The sequence below is a fragment of the Mesoplodon mirus genome (genome assembly GCF_964341445.2).
Source record: "Mesoplodon mirus genome assembly, chromosome: 6".
Taxonomy (NCBI): domain Eukaryota; kingdom Metazoa; phylum Chordata; class Mammalia; order Artiodactyla; family Ziphiidae; genus Mesoplodon; species Mesoplodon mirus.
The window spans coordinates 7583180-7600266 of record NC_138982.1 but is presented as its reverse complement, the minus strand read 5'-3'; the positions used below and the strand labels follow the sequence as shown (position 1 = coordinate 7600266).

General features: G+C 53.8%; 1 protein-coding gene across 1 annotated transcript in view; it reads right to left on the bottom strand.

Annotated features, from left to right (window-relative positions):
* SPSB4 (splA/ryanodine receptor domain and SOCS box containing 4) overlaps positions 1–17087 on the bottom strand; it is a 62354-nt gene that overhangs the window by 43971 nt on the left and 1296 nt on the right. The gene's annotated exons all lie outside the window — the stretch shown is intronic.

Sequence of the window (17087 nt, the reverse complement as noted above, 5' to 3'; positions counted from 1 at the left end):
CCAAACAAGAACATGGATGTGAAGCAGCCGCCACGGTGCCTGACATGGTTGGGACACCCAAACTGGGGGCCTCAAGGGCACACCCTGGACTTTTCGCCTCCTGCTGGGTCCCTCCCCTGGGCCCACCTCCCTACGTGGCCTACCTCCCTCCACCATCTGCTCGCGTCCTGTCTGACCCCCCGTCCACAATACCGCCCCCCTCAACTCTGCTAACGTGGAATCTTCTGGACACCTGGCTTTCACATGCTCCTCCAGCCCCTCCCTCGCCTCCCACTGTGTACCTGCGGATCTCAGCTCTGAGGGAGCGAGCCGCACACCTGCTGCCCCACCGCCATCCACACTGCCAGCCACGGGAGTCCCACGAGGACAGCCCTTCTTCGAGACAGGCCCAGAGAGCTCGTGCTCCGAGCAAGGGTCAGGGTCCTGCAGGCGAATTTGACTACAAGGGCTCAGAAGCCCTGGTCCTCTGTGTCGCATGGCACCTCTGGGGCAGCTGTCCCTGAAGCTCTGGGCAACCTCCATGCCCAGCCCTTCCCCCCTTAAACCCAAGGCTTGTTCCTCTTCAGGACCAACGTTCCCACGTAAGACAGCACGGGCTGTGGGTCAGCTGACCCGGGAGGTCAAAGCTCAGCTTCATTTTTCACCAGCTGTGTGACCCTGGGCAAGTCCCTGGGCCTCACTTTCCCGAGGAGGAATGTCACTAGCAACCTAGCTGTCTAGTGTTCTTAGAAGGAAAAGATGCTGATAACAGAGGCTGGGACACGGTCTCATTATTATAATTGTCACCATAGTGCTGACTTGTTGAGTGTGTCCTATGTGTCACTTTACAGCTATTCTGTCACTAATCCTCACTCTGCAAGGCAGGTCCTATTAGCCTTGTTTTACAAATGAGGAAACTAAGACCCAAAGGAGTAACTGACCCAGAATCCTAGCCCACACCTGCCTGGTCACAAAGACTGTGATCTTCAGAGCCGTTACCTCTTACGTGCACATACAGTGTGCCAGATGTGTAAGCCCTTTACGTGTATATTATGACACGTATGGGCCTTACAACAGCCCTTTGAGGTAGGTACTATTATCATCATCATCATCATCATCGCTATTTCACAGATAAGGAGACAAAGGAACTGAGAGGCTAAGTTATCATACACAAGGTTACACGAGGTTAAGTAACATATACCAGCAGCAAGGCCAGAATTGAAACCCAGGCAGTCTGAGGCCAGAGCCTGTGCTCCTAACTGCTACCTTCTGTGTCTCTTCCCTGCTTTGCCTTCCTTTGTTACATGTGATCCTTCCAGCAACCCCTGAAGACAGGTAGTATTAACCCCATTTCACAGCTAAGGAAACTGAGGCTCTGACACACAGCAGGTGTGAAATTAAACCAGGAGACAATGCATTTCCAGCTGTGAAGAAAAATGGCTCAGAACTTTCCTCCAATTCTTTCTCTATTATTACCTTCTGGAAAAGCTCTCACTGGGGGATGAGGCTGTCACCTTAGTGACACTGTATTCCTTTCTTGTCTTCCAAGTCCATGCTCTAATGGCATGGCCCATTCTGCAAACTCTAGGCTTGCTGAAGTGCAATGGATGCCTTAAGGACGCTGTAGATCAGACACAAAATCAGACTGCAAAGCACCAAGAAACCCTTCACCCGGAATTCTGCTCAGCTCTGGGGCTTTGGAGAGTGGCTGGCCATGTGCCTGGCTCTGTTTGCAGGAATTGCACCAAACACCGTGGGAATCCCTGGGGAGAGGACCTTCTGGCGGCAGACCAGCAAGACAAACACTGGGATGCATCTTGTTGGCTCCATGCCCACAATGAAGGGAGACATCATTAATCGAGCAGTGTTCTTTCCCACAGAGGCAAGGTAGGGCCTCTGGATCCTTTGCGGAACAATGTTCTAGTCAGCACCTAATGACCAGAACTACCTTTCTCGGCTTCCTTGCAGCTAAGAGTGGTATGTGATGTTTTAACCACTGAGCTATAAGCAGAAGCAGAGTAGGGTATTTCTGAGACATCCTTTTAAAGAGAGACAGTGTGCCCTCCAGCTCTTTTTCCATCCTGCTTCCTGGAATGTAGGTGCCAAGGCTGGAGGTTTGGCAGCCATTTGAGACCATGAGGTACCTTAGAGAACGAAAATCACAAGCCGGGAAGGTACAGCAGCAGGCAGGTGGAGCCTGAGGCACTGATCACCTCCTGGAGCCCCACAGTATCCTTGGATTGCCTGTTTCCAGACTTCTCTTAAGTGAGAGCGAAATGAACCTCTACTCGATTTTAAGCCTATCATTAGGTTTTTGGGGTTGTACACAATCCAACCTAATTCAGACTGATATACCTCTAACCCTCAATCATCCTCCAGGTGTACTTCTGGCATGCTCTCCAATTTGCAGGCCCCTGAATCTAGTAAGCTGCTTTGCACCCCGAGCCAGTACCTGCTGCATGCCGTTCTTCTGTCTGAAACACACTCCCCCCCTCCTCTAGTTGGCAAACTCCAACTCATCCTTCAAGACAGCTCAAGTGCTCCTCCTAGAGAAGCTGTCCTGGATTCCCAGGTTATAGTGTATCCACCTTCTGAGTTCTTATGGTGCTCTGGGTCCCCTGCTCACCCTGTCCTGTAATTATCTATAGCTGTCTCAGGGGGCTCCTGGTAGCAAGGCAATGTCCAAGCGTCCCCATGGGCCCAGGCAAGGAAGCACAGTGAAAGGCTGTAGACAGAATGAACAGTGTCTGAATGAGTGCCTGGAGGGTCAGACAGGCTCTGCTACAGAAGCTCCAGCAGTGGCGCTAGCCAGGGAAGACTTCCTGGAGGAGGAGGCAGACAGTGGCACAGAGCATACCAGCTCAGGCTATTGGGTCAGGCTACTGCCTGTGGCACAGAAAGCAGACACCACAAACCCTCAAGAGATCTTTATATATGGCTTAATGGAATGTCTCCAAGACTGTCTCTTTTTTTTTTTTTTTTTTTTTTTTTTTTTTTTTTTTTTTTTTGCTGTACGCGGGCCTCTCACTGTTGTGGCCTCTCCCGTTGTGGAGCACAGGCTCCGGACGCGCAGGCTCAGCGGCCATGGCTCACGGGCCCAGCCGCTCCGCGGCATATGGGATCCTCCCAGACCGGGGCACGAACCCGTATCCCCTGCATCGGCAGGCGGACTCTCAACCACTGCGCCACCAGGGAGGCCCTCCAAGACTGTCTCTTAAGCGGCTCTGTGAGGTCATGGCCCCCAGCTGCTGCCAGGCCTGGATCACCAATTGGTAGTGATTGACAGGGCAGCTGCCTAAAGAATCTCCAGGGCCCCAGGGCAGGCAGGGGGTGGGTCAGGCATTGTTGGAAGCTGAGCCTACTCTGTGCTGGCATTGTACAGCCATCTGGTTTGGGTCAGAGGTCTCCAGGGACAGGTTTGATTTATAGGCCGGTGCAGCCGCCCGGGGGGCATGGAGGGAGGGCACAGGGAGGCCAGGGCAGGGGTGGGGGGAGGAGGAGGAGGGAAGGGCCAGGCAGGGTTGCCCTCAGAGGCTGAGCGAGCACCATGCTTCTGCTCTCAGCCTCGAGCACCTCAGGTTGCTTTTAATAGAGAAACATTGCAAAAGAAAGTATGGGAAGAGCCAAGAAGTCTTCACTGTGTGCCCACTGTCTACTCAGGGCTGTATCTCAGGCTGTTCCTATCTGGGAGAGGAAGGGAATCCACGTGAGCGCCATCCAGGGCAGCCCCCCTCCAGCGCTGAGCTGGGCTTGCCAAGCTGACAGATCCCCTGACCTCTCTCTGCCACCCTGCAGCACGGCCATCGTTAGCCGCCCTTTGCAGGTGATGACACCAAAGGGAAAGCACAGAGAGGCCGCAGCCTGGAATGGCGGAGCTAGGATTCAAACCCGGGCTTTCTGCCTGACTTCAGAGCCTTTCCCTCTACTCTGCAGGGCCCCCAGAGGATCCCAGAGTTCAGAGGAGGAGAGGTAAGCGGGGGGCGAGAGTCTAAGGAAGGCGAGCCACGGAGAGAGGCGTCGGAGGGCTGGTCACTAAGAATGCAGTCGTGCCTTCAACTTTTCTGAGTTGTAAAGCCCCGCACACGCTCCATCCACCCAAGTGTGCTCCAGCAGCACAGAGCAGAGCTGTCAGTATGGACTGAGGTCATTGGGGAGCACTTTACAAACGAAGTTGGCATCTCTCTGAGCCTTGAGAAAGGATAGCTCTGGGCAGATGCAGATGGAGAAGATGGCATCCAGGCAGGAGGCACAACACAGGCAAAAGCGGAGGTGAAATCTGCCTGGTGAGATGTGAATGCTGGCCTGGGCCCTGGGGGCCCACTCTTGAGACAGAAGTGCTAAGAAGTCGGCTCTGGTGAGGGAGGCCACATACGAGGTCCATCTCCTTGGGTCTGCCCCGAGAAAGGGGTGCAACTATGGCCCTCACTTCCCAGGGCAGAGTCAGCTGTGCTCTCAGAAGGCCGAGAACATGGGGCCCACGCGGGGCTGACGCCTTTCCCATGTCCTCTGCTGGACACGTCCTGGGATCAAGAGAGGCACCACCAGGATCCTACCGGGGCTGGTGAGGGTGGGTAGCATGGGGACAGCAGTGACTGTCTCCTCAGAAACCACGGAGCACAGTTCCCCTGGGCCCCTCCATGTACCTGGCACCCCACCACTTCAGTTCCTTGGATATGTGAGGTGCCCCCACTGTCTAGTGAGGGCACCTGGGGCTCAGAGGGGTTCTGTGGCTGATCCAGGTCACACAGCTCTGCAAAACCTGGCCCTAAGCCCACACCTAGAAAAGTTCAACAATGAGGGCAGGGAGCATTTCAGGTGTTGAAAAACCTCACTGTGATCAGATGGAAGATACCAGAGGCAAGAAGGAGACTTTCAGGACATTTGAACCTGAAATGGGAATCAGACAGACTAGGGTCCACATTCCAGTTCTGACCCTGTGACCATTTGGCCTCTCACAGCCTCAGTTTCCCTATCCAAGAAATGGGGATGTTAACATGACTCACCAAAAAGGATTTAATGGAATTGCATATATTTAAAGCACTTAGTTTGGGGCAGGGAAGTGTTTAGCAAACGGTTACTTTGACTTATCTTCACAGCCACTTCTGTGGGGAAGCCCACCAACCATATGGCGGGACAGGTGGCTCTGGTGGGGTTCAACTCCCCTTTCTATGTTCTGCGTGTCCTGGTAGGGACTTCATGAAAAGCCAGAGCCAGACCTGAGCCATGAACCCATCCAGGGCTGGCAATCCATCATCCACAGTCAGCCAGTCAAGTCACCTCCCAGCGAGGAATGCAGATGAAAGCCCATTTCATCATGAAACTAGACACCAGGCTACTTCCTGCCAAGTGCACCCCTTGCGAGATGCCAGCAAAGCCCCGCTCTGGCCTCTGACCTCTGCCCTTGGTTTGTTTATACACGGCGGGGCTGGGGTCAGAAAATGACAACCAGACCCAGGCAGACACACACATGTGTCAGGGACAAGGAAAGTGTTGGACCACTCCCGGGGCATGAGTACATGCCGGCGAAGGGCCACCAGGTCAGGAGGAAGGAGGAAAGAGCCAGCGGCCCCCGCGTGGTGGCCACCAGTGCCGTTCTGTTCAGCTGCAGTGGGACAGAATGGACGGGAGCCGCCTGCGTGCTCAGGGCTGCAGGGACGTGGGAAGAACACACCCACCCCTTCTCCAAAGAGCCCACTGCCCAGACGGACAGACAGGACGGACACCCCAGAACCTTAAGATCACCACTGAGGGCAGCTACGATTACAAGTCAAAACGGACACTCAACCGTGCCTTGTGAAGCAGGCTCTACCGCGATCCGGGCCACCATTTACGAAGGGCTCTCAAGGGTCTGGTTCTATTTCATCTCTGTAAGAAGCCTCTTTCTCATTCCTCTCCCACAAGTAGGTGGAGGCTCCGCGGGCTCAGAGATGCTCCCAAGGACACAGACTAGCGAGGGGCCCCGCTGCTCCCCCGACCTTCGGCTGGGTGCACCTGAGCTCTTGCTTCTCTGGTGCAGCTGCCCCGCCCCCCCACCAGGGCTCCTGACCCCTGCTGTCCCCCAGGCCCTCCTCCTCGCATTCTTGGCATACCTCCTGTCCTTGCCCCCCTCCTGGCTCTCCCCACCCAGGACCTTCAACGTCCTCCAAGTATTCCTGGTAGCGTTGCTGCCCAACTCTCCTTGGGCAGCCACCTGTGCTGAATCTTCTTCCTGACCCACCATCCTTGAGCTGGGCCCTAGAATAACTAACTCATGGGAGAGCTGAACCTCCTTGCAGCCCCAGATGGAAATAGCCCCATGACGGAAACGGTGGCCAATGCCCTCTCCATGAGGCTCCCCCGTCCTCCTGGTGGCTCTAAAGCAGCACTGTCCACTAGAGTTTGGGGTGATGATGGAAATGTTCCACACCTGCCCTGTCCAATATGGTAGTCACCAGCCACATGTGGCTATGGAGTAGTCGAATGTGGCTACTGCAACTGAAACACTGGATTTTTTTTTTTTTGCGGTACGCGGGCCTCTCACTGTTGTGGCCTCTCCCGTTGCGGAGCACAGGCTCCGGACGCACAGGCTCAGTGGCCATGGCTCACGGGCCCAGCCGCTCCACGGCATGTGGGATCTTCCCGGACCGGGGCACGAACCCGTGTCCCCTGCATCGGCAGGCGGACTCTCAACCACTGCGTCACCAGGGAAGCCCGAAAAACTGGATTTTTAATTTTATTTTCATTAAACTTAAATGTAAATAGCCACACGTGGCTAGTGGCTACTGTATTGCACAGCACAGCTGTATAAAGTTTGTCATCCAAAAGATCAGACATGCAGACAGCCTCTGGATATTAGATACCAATGAATTATGGACTCTTCCAGGCCATCTTGTCTAATCCCTTCCTTCCTGTGATGGAGAAACAGAGGCACGGAGAGGGGAGGTGATTCGCCCAGGGTCACACAGCCAGTTGCCAAGCTGCAGGGGCCCAGCCAGGTTTCCTGGCTTCCCGTGCAGTGCTCCTTCTAGGACCTATCCCCCCCAACCTTTTCCAAGCACCTCCCCACAACTAGTACCTGTAAACCTGGGACATCTCTGCTTAGCCACCAGCACCCCCTCACTACATGACCCTGCACCCCTACACACTCCAGCAGCCTCCTTCCAGCCAGGCGTCTCAAGGAGCTGACTTCCAGCCAGTGCTGGGTTGATGCCGTGATCAACTGGGAAGCTTATAATCCACACACACACTTTCCAGGGCCCATGGATTCAGAGACAGCCAGAATCTGTGTTTCTCCCACTCTCCCTGAGGGTCGCCGAGGTCTAGGCAAGTGTGCCAAGTGACCAGCTCCAGGATTCCCCACAACTAAGGGACCAGCAGGTGGGACCCGACCCAGAGGCACCCATCAGAGGGCTGGTGGGAACCTGTGTCTGCACCTGAGAAGCGCTGACCCATCAGAGACGCTCAGGACTTTAAACAAAGACCTGGGAAAATAACGTGTCAGCTAACAGGGAGGCGGAAGCTGTCAGGGACAAAGGAGGGGTCAGGGTCCTGGTGAGCTAACCCCAAGAGATACCCAAATTATGAGGGAACAGAGATGACAAAGGAGAGGTGGGGCACAGGTGGACGGGAGGGGGTCTGGGGCAGACGTGCAGTGGAGGCAGCGGTGGGGTGCCTGAGAGCAACCCATTCCTGGGCCCACCCGCTACACGTGCTACCTTACGCTCACCACTTCCCTCAGGCAACTTGGATCTCCTGGGGTCTGGATTTCCAAGGGAGCCTCAACTAAACGTCCCTCCCCTTTTCTCGATGCTTGGCCCCTGGGTGAGCTTTGTGAGTGGCCCTGGGCTGTGATTTTGGCCCCTCACCCCAGAGGTAGCCACCCTCAGGGAGAAGACCAGGATCCCACATAGCACCCCCAACAGGGCCCAGACAACAAGCAGAGAGCTACTGTCCACCTCAGTAAACACTAGGGCAAAAAACTGCCCTCACCCTGGGGTACCATCATGGATGCATTTTGAGGGAGAAACCTCAACAAATGGGACAAGATCCGGAATGCCACTGTGGCTCCAAATGGATTGACTCAAATGGATCCAAATGGGTCGACGCTTCTACTTAAATGACTCCAAAGCCAGGACGACCATGTCTCTGCTGGCAGCTCTGGCCCTCAGTGCTCCCTGGTGAGGTCATGGGCCTTGGAGGAGGTGTGAGAGATGGGGACCTCAGGTGCCTCGTCAAGTGGGGCCCCAGGATGGGGCAGCCTGTACCCGTTGGGGTTCCCAGCAGGCAGGTCACGAAGCGGGGCTCGCAGCTCTATTTATAGAAAGCAGCTGCTGCGGAGGATGAAGAACTGGGGAGAACCGGCTCGGCTGTATTTTCCAAGCTCACGCTGTCTCGGCTTAATTTCATCCCAAGCAAATAAATCATTAAGGAGGCACCGAGTCCTGGAAGATCTGATGAAGGGCCATTAAACGGCCCAGCCTTTACTTGAATTATGGAAGGCCTCAGACAAGCAGTCTTATTAGTGTCTGGGCTAGGCCATAACTCATGCTAACCGCCCCCTGGTCTTAACCAAGTGAGGAGACGGGGAGAATCAGCCGGCTCCCTGGCCGCAGGCATAGCCCAGCAGGCTGTCTGCTCTCCCAGCGGTCTGAACACCCTCCTGCAAATGTGCTTTGCTCTGTGCATTGCCTTCCCCGCAGCACCCACTCCCACGGGCAGGGGTGAGGATGGATGATGTGGCCGTGCGGTATTGAAGGGTGTCCACAGGCCATGGCAGCGGGAGCTGCCGGCACCAGCATCGGGAAGCCCTTCTGCGGAGCACAGGAAAGCCGAGGCCTGGGACCACCCACAGAGCCACGGCAGACTCACATGACCCCGAGCGGCATGGAGGTGAGAGGCGTGGGTTCAAGGTAGCCGGATGGATGGCTGCCTGCCAAGCTCCTGCCATGAGCGGGCTCTTCGTCCCCCCTCAGCCTCAGTCTCCTCACGAGTGAAGTGGGAGAGCAGTGCCTTGTCATCCGTGGATGGAACGAGATAACACGCACAGAACGCTCACTGGCGTTTGCGTGGGCCTGTGGCCGTTTCAATCAGACGGCGCATGCGCCGTGCTGAGGAGCGCCTGGCCTCTTGTTAAGTGCTCACGCGACGACTGTTTGACACAGAGCTGTTTCTATTTGCGGTAATCCCTCCCCAAACGAAGTCGCCCTCGTGGAAAATTCATGGATACGAGTATGGATTCACTTGGCGACGGGCTGTCGTGGAGGCCTTGCCCTATGCCCCCTCCCAGCGGCACCCACGCCAGTCCCACCCACGCCCAGCGGCAGGGGTGAGAACGAATGGTCCGGCTGTGCTGTATTTAAGGGTGTTTCCATGCAGTGGCAGGGGCAGCTGCCGACACCAGCTTCGGGAAACCCTCTGCTAAACAGACTGCCTGATGCCTCAACAGGCCGCATCATCAGCATCGTCAGGAACTTGTCAGAAATGCAGTCTGGGGCCCTACCCAGACCTGATGAGTCAGAACCTGCTTTTAACAAGATCCCCAGCGGACGTGAGTGGCACATGAAAGTTTGAGGTGCGCAGCCGACAACAAGTCTATGGCGAAGTCCCAGCATCACACCCACTGTACAGGACAGAGAAGTTAGGAAACCTATGCCCAGGGCATCCAGGTAGTACATGGAGCGATCAGTTATGTCTGGTCCTGATGGCGCTGAAACCCCCTAGTTCTGTGGTCTGAGCAGGAGGGGGGCATCTGACATGTGGGAGGCACTGAGAGGCCTCGGAGGGTCTTCCTCTGTGTGGATGTGGGAGTGCGGAGCACCTATTCTAAATTCCACCCAAGCTCCAAAGGCCCTTCCACCCTCACCCATCATTCTCCTCCTGAACTCCTACGTCTTCCTTCACCTACGTCGGGCTTTTCAATAGGGACTCATAAACTGCACTGAAGTCTTACTCTCTTGTTTCTGGCAAGGTGGGATTGGAGGTCTGGGTTTTAGTCTGGTTCTGCCGCTCATTAGCGGGTGACCTTGGGCAAGTCCTCCCAGCTCTCTAGTCCATTCAGCTCCCACCTGTAAAATGTGGGTCTTGCACAGGCTGCTGAATGGTCTGTTCCAGCCCTAAAGCCTGGGGCCTGCCTTCAAGCCCTGTTGGTCCCAGAAAGGTGGAGACCGGCTGTCTCCTCCTCACTCCCTTTCCTCCATGGTCCCCGAGCGGCCAGCCCGCAGCCAGGCCTATCAACCATCTGTTCAGAGGCAGATGCTGGTCCTCAGGCCCACCACCTCACAGCCCATCCCTGCTGAACACACATGTGGGCACAGCTGGCGAGGACACCACTTGTTTGGACGTCCGCGCTGAACACATGCTCACCAGGCAAGTCACCACCGGGAGCTACAGAGTGCTTGAGCCAGACATTTAGCTGGAAGCCTTTAAGACTGTTCGCAGGGAAGGCTGAGCACTCCCAGCTCACTTGTGACAGACTCACAGTGGCCTCTGAACCTCAGGTGGCATTTCCTTCATGTATCCTAAAGAGAAAAGAGTCAAAAACCTCCCCAGACCCATGTATTCCCTTGTGTGGAATCCCTCAGAGTTCACAGTGTGGACCCAAATTTAATAACAATAATTATTTCCATATCTAATAACACGAAGCAACTTTAACAGCCTATGGGAGCTGTAATAGTTACAACCAGCAGTTTTTAAACCTACCTTTTTCAGTACCTTCTATGTGCCAGGCACCAGCCTAGTCACTTTCCATATATGACCCACGATCCTGATGGTTCGTGGCAAAGTAAATTTCTATTACTATTACAGATGAGGAAACCGGCTCAGGGGTGAAGTGACTCACTCAAGGTCACAGCTAACTAGCAGCCAAGTCAGGACTGGGCCCGGGGCTGGGAGATCCCTGAGCCGCAGTTTTTCCCATGACACCAGGCTGTGAGCCTCAGAGGAAGATGGCAACAGCTCTGCAGTGGCCCACGGTGACACCTGTCCCAAACGGGCCTGCGTTTCCAAGCTCCCTTCTGCAGGCAGGACTTGCTGGACTGAACCTACTCGTGACTGTGTTAAATGTGGGAAAAAACCCTCAAAGCAGGGCCACAGCGTCTGAGTGAAACCTTTTTTCAGCTGAAAGTCTGTTCCTTTTTAGTGGGAAACAAAGGGTAGGGGCCAGTTTCTGAATGCGGAGATCCTGAATTGAATTGCTGGGCCATCATGCAGCCTCTGCTTGGCCCGGGTGTGGGGACAGATGTGCTGTGCCCGGTGCACAATGAGGGGTGGAAGTGGATCACTCCGGGGTCAGCCTTCAAGGGGGTGACAGCTCAGAGCCAGCCTCAATTCGTTCCAGGCAACTATGACTCCAGTCCCGCTGCGATGGAGAAAACATGCACTTATTGAGCACTTACTATGTACTCCGCTATGAGGGTGGCTGAGGCGGCTAGGATGCAGTCCCGCCTCAAAGAACTGCCACTCTCAGCAGCAGCAATAACAAAACAGCAAAACACACCTCTTATGAACCTGCTCTGTGCGTGTAAGGGGTCCAGGGGTCTCACTGTGCAGACATACACCCCACGTAAGGACTGACTGAATTGTATCTCTCAAATGATCATACTCCAACAACGAGTCTGAAGCCGTCTTAATTGCAAATTAATGTGATCGCACCGTATTTTAAATCAGAAACCAAATCTTTCACAAGCATTCATCGGGTGCCCAAGACGAGCTCAGCACTGGCACAGCACAATCAATAATGCAGGCTCAGTGTGTGATATCAACAGCTCCCCTCCAGCCCGCACCTCACGTGAGCCACACACTGGACCACGCTGCGTTTCTGCAGCAATCTTAATACTCACCAACTCTGCAAGGTACATATCATTATTCCCACTGCACAGATGGCAAAACAAAGGCTTGAGGATGTCAATTAGCCAGCAGGGGGCAGAAATAAAATTCAAATCAGGATCAAACGTTTATTCTCAAAGACTGGAAACTGCCTAAATGTCCAAAAATAAGGGTCTGGATAATCCAATTATGATACAACCATACCATGGAAACCCACGCGGCTGTTAATAAGGAATGAGGCAGCTCTACACTAATCATATGAAACAATCACCAAGATCTATTAAGGGGGAAAACGAGATGCAGAGCAGTGTTCACAGTATGAGCACATTTGCGTGAAACTTCTCTGGCATAAAATTCTGGAAGGACCTAGGAGAAAGTGATCATGGTGGTTACCAGCAGGAAGAGAGGCTGGGGAGCTTCGGGGCGGAGGTATTTCACCAGGCACGCTTTTGTAGCGTTGAAATTTGTTGCCACATGCATCCTTTACCTTTCAAAAGTATGTTAAAGTCCCCAGTGTGCCCGCTTCCCCACACATGCCTCCTGGCTGACCAGCTGTGCCCTGGGGAACTTCACACCCACCTGGGGAAAGAAGGCATACACATGTGGAAAATGACTGGGGCAAAGCAGGGATGGGGGTGGGGGGGATGGGAGGAGGACTCAGCCTTGAATTGGGGGTGCAGGGGACAGAGCCCTGGGTTGAGGGCTGTGGTGAGCTGGAGTCAGGGCAGAATGATAGGGTGCGGGGCCAAGGGGAGACCAGGCCTGGACCTGGCTGAGGACGAGGGAGGAGCAGAATCCAGAGGATGGTGCCACCCAGGAGACACAGGGGAGCTGGGCAGGAAGCTCTGGCAACGGGACGGTGTCCTTGCAGCCATCCCGGTAGAAAACTCGCTCTGGCCTTCATCAGTACCAGAAGGCTTGGCTGGACGCCAGCCTCCTCTGCTGAGCTGATGTGCCAATAGATGCTTGTTGGCAGATCAATTAAACCATCTAGGAATGACGTCTGGAATGACAGTTTCCCTGGCTCGAAGCGGGTGGACAAGGCTTCCCTGCCCACTGGGCCTGAGATCCTGGGGTCCCGCTCCCCATCCCCGCTTAGTCAGCCCTGGGCTCGGACACCTGCTCTGTGGAATCGGCGGGCAGCGTGGAGGCAGCAAGGCCGGCCCAGGTAGCCGGAGGCACGGGAGTGGTCGCGACCACCTGGGTTCCAGGGCAGCTCTGCCACTGGCTAGCCGTGCGGCCTTGGGCTAACTCTTCACCTCTCCAAGACTCAGTTTCCTCGTCTATAAGATGGGTTTAATAACAATGACACTGCCTCAAGGTTTATTGCGTGGGCTGAAAAAAAAAGAAAATGAGTAAAACACTTGGCCCAGGGCACAGAACTTGGGTGGATTCCCCCAAACGTATAATTATTAGGACCTTCAAATCAAAGCTGCTCCGTCCGGGGTCCCCTCTCCCCCTCCTGTGTCACTCGCGTACTACTCACTACCACAAGACCTCCAAGATGGAAGACAAAGCCGTTCTGCCAGTCCTCCTGGCCGCCAGCATGTGGAAGGAGGTGCCAGGGGCTGGAGGGCAATTCCAGAAACCAGCCCGGAGCAGATTCCAAAGGCCTGGCCCACCCCACGGGCCACCCTCACAGCAGTTGGGACATTTTCAGTGACATTCTCCTGTTAGCGACCAAAGGATGCCTGATTCACAGCCACCGCTGGGGCTGTCTATACGCAACTAGCTTTTCAGAACGGCCCGTGGAGTGCTGTGCTCAGCCAAGAGCTTTGTGGGCTGGAGGTGAAACCGGGGGGAGGGACAGCATCTCAGGAACTCCTCCAAACTCACCGCTGAAGGAAAGGGTCCAGTCCTTTGCTGAGCGGCCACCCAGCCCGGTGGAGCAGTGTCTCCTATTCCTTCTCTTCCTGCCTTGTCTGTAAACATCTCCACGAGGGACCCACTACGCCAGTGTGCCTCAGTTTGATCCAGTTATTAGCTGTGTGACCTTGAGCAAATGACTCAAGCTCTCTGGGCTTCACCTTCTTCATCGGAAAATGAAGATGCTAATAAAGGGATTAGCTCAAAGAGTTGTTACAAGGATTAAGTGAATTAACATTTGTAAAGTGCTTAGAATCTAGCCCAGCACAGACTAAGTATCAGAGGAGCGTTAGTGAGTGTGACTTTAGTGAGTGTGACGCTGTTATTGCTCTTATGATTTGACCCTGGACCCAGTCATCCGGAGCCAGCTGGCCTGCTTGCCTGGCCTTGGTTCTGCACTTCCCAGCTCACTCAGATGGCAGAGCCCCTGGGCGTCCTGCAGCTCTCTACTGTAAAGCCCCCAAGATGCTGAGCTCTCTCGTCCCATGGTGTAGCCGAAGAACACATTTCTAATAGGAAAAGGCACTTCCGGGAGCTCTTGTCCTCCACAAACTCATACTTCAGACTTATGGGCAGTTAGCTCTTTCTAAGTCTTGCTTTCATAGTCATAAAAATCAAAAATTGAGAAAATCATGCCCATTAGCTTCCTTCCTACACATTAGAAGGGAAGCCTCTTATTGAGGCCACTTTTGTTTTTTATCCATAGGTGAAGCCCCGGACCTGGCCCAGCTCACCTAGTTAGTCAAAGCAGCGAGCACCGGTCGCTGTGGGCCTGCTCTGTGCTGGGGAGCTTTATCATGCCTGTTTTACAAAGGAGAACACTGAGGTCCAGAGCGAGGAGGTAATCATCATCCAGGGCCTCCTGGTGAGTCCTGGGACCAGACTCTAACCCCGTCAGTTCTACCCGCCATGGCCTTGTGGGGAAGCAACCCCAGAGAGCGGCCCTGCCTTTCTGCCCTAGAGCCTATCTCTAACTGGGGTCACCTAACCCCCTTGTTGGGTCTGAATTTGGGGACCCACCTTCGTGTCCACAACCAATTGGCTCCGAATTCTTTTCATGCACAGAATTCTACCTTGGGTCACCCTACCTGCCCAGGGACTCCCTAGGGCCAAACCCTTCTCGGTGTCCAGGGATCCACTGGACTTCAGCCCAGGTCACTAGCTATAGGCATCACACAGTCCCTTCCCAACCAGCCCGTCAGACTCCCCTCAGCCTGTTCTTTGGTGGCTCACCCTGTAGTCAGGGCTTGTTCAAAAAAGCTGAGCTCCCCCTTTCTGCAATCACACCCTGCCCAAGATAGAGAACGTCACTCCTATCTGGAGAAGGGGTCAGCACCATAGCACTCAAGCCAATCCTGTCACCCAACAGGAGATGCCACAGGCTTGCATCATATGACATCTTGGCCTTGTCTCCCCCTGCCTCCTGGATGGGCTTTCTAGCCTCAGCGAACCTGAAAAAAATCACTGCCAACAGGGAGGATAGACTGCTCCAAGTTTCAGTCTCACCAAGAATCTCCAGCCACCTGAAGGATCCAAGAGCTCAAAATGCCCTGATCACAACTGTCCTCCCCCACCCAGTCTCTACCCTCAGCAGCACACCAAGCAGAACACCATGGCTTGAATGCTCTTGATCCTATCCTTCGTGGGGGAGGCACTGGCTGCAACCTTGTTAGCACCTTAGTTTTGTGCCAGTAAACCAAGCAACAGACAATAATCCAAGTGTGAGTCAATACCCAAGAGGAAACCCACCTTGGGGGCCCAATGGTTGGCTCAGGTAATTCCTCTGGGTATCAGTGCCAGCCTTTAATCCCAGCTACCATATTATTGGTGCCGTCACACAAGATCTCACAGCAGCTGTGAAAGGGACCTGATACTGTCCCATTTTACAGATGAGTGAAATGAGCCCTAAAGAATTAGAGAGACTCACCAAAGACTCAAAACCACTGGACATTGGGGATGCAGTGGGAAATGAGGCATGTCAGACCCCGGAGCCTTGGTACACCAAGGCCATCCTTGTAGTCCAGTGGTCAGTTCTGGCAAGTAGACTTTCCAAAGAATTAGAGAGACTCACCAAAGACTCAAAACCACTGGACATTGGGGATGCAGTGGGAAATGAGGCATGTCAGACCCCGGAGCCTTGGTACACCAAGGCCATCCTTGTAGTCCAGTGGTCAGTTCTGGCAAGTAGACTTTCCAATTCCATTTAAAAAGAGTGTTTGTTGTTGCTGTTGGTTTTCTAAACACTGGGGTTTGCCTGGTCATCATGTCTTGGAGGGTTCTCAACATTCTCCACAAGGCACTGCGGTGACTAAGCTAGCCCGGTTCAGGACACACTCAACCTCTCTTTACTTAACCAGTTAATCAGAGAAAACAGGCCACTTTGCCATTCAATGGCAACCTGAGTCCAACAACCATGGAAATGAAATATGAGCAAAAGTGTCGCCAATTATACCACAGAGTGGAGCACACCAGCCACTCTCTGGTGGTCTGTCACCCTTGAAAATGGTCAACCCACGCTAACCTGAGTCAATGTCAATTTTTACTTGAGTAAAATCTTGTTCTTGACCTCTTTTCTGGAGTGTCGCTCTCAGCCCCTCAGCTAAAGGGGGGAGCATGGGAAAAGAGTGGGCTTCGGAGGCTGACAGACCAGGGGAGGTTCTGGTTCTGGTTCTCCATAGCTCTGCTCTTGAGTTTCTCTTCTCTGAAGCGGGGCAATTATCTCTCATTTAAGATGAATAAGCTGGAATTCTGGCTTTAAGCGCCCAGCACTGGGAGCTTCGTCAGGGGTGTGGCAGGAAGTCTGCTTGGATGAGGTGTGTGCAAGCTCACAGGTGACTGACTCCAGGCCCCACTCGGCTGGGATTCATTCAACACGGGACAGGCGACCACATGCACCTCTGGCCAGAGGCCACACTGCCTCCCTAAGTGACTCCCTCCTAAAACCAAGAACTATTTTCGTTACTAGGATTTTTAAGCTGCCTCACAGGATGGCTGTGTATATTAAATGAGAGGAGGCCTTAGAGTTGTCAGCAGTCAAACACAGCAGCCTGTGGGCTTCTGTGCAACCTGCGAGGGTGTTTTGTGTGTCCACATGGTGTCTTAAGCAGCTGCCAGTGTTAAAAATTGGAATCGTTCACACAAAATCTAGATATCTAGGTCCTCTTGAAAGAAATCAGAAGATTCCACAACTTGTGGCTCTCATTCCCATGAGGCAATAATCATCTAGATGCCCCCTTTAACAGAGGGCTCAGCAGGAAGACCTAGATTTGAGTGTTCAGCCCCTGCATACAGTAGGTGTTCAATAAATGATACTTATCACTACTTATTACTTATCCGTAACTCGAGTGCATGGGATTCAAGTGCAGGGACTGTGTCTTCTACTTGTCACTCTCCTCCCACTGTGAACTTGAAGCCAGAAACACAGGAGACATCGTTTTGCA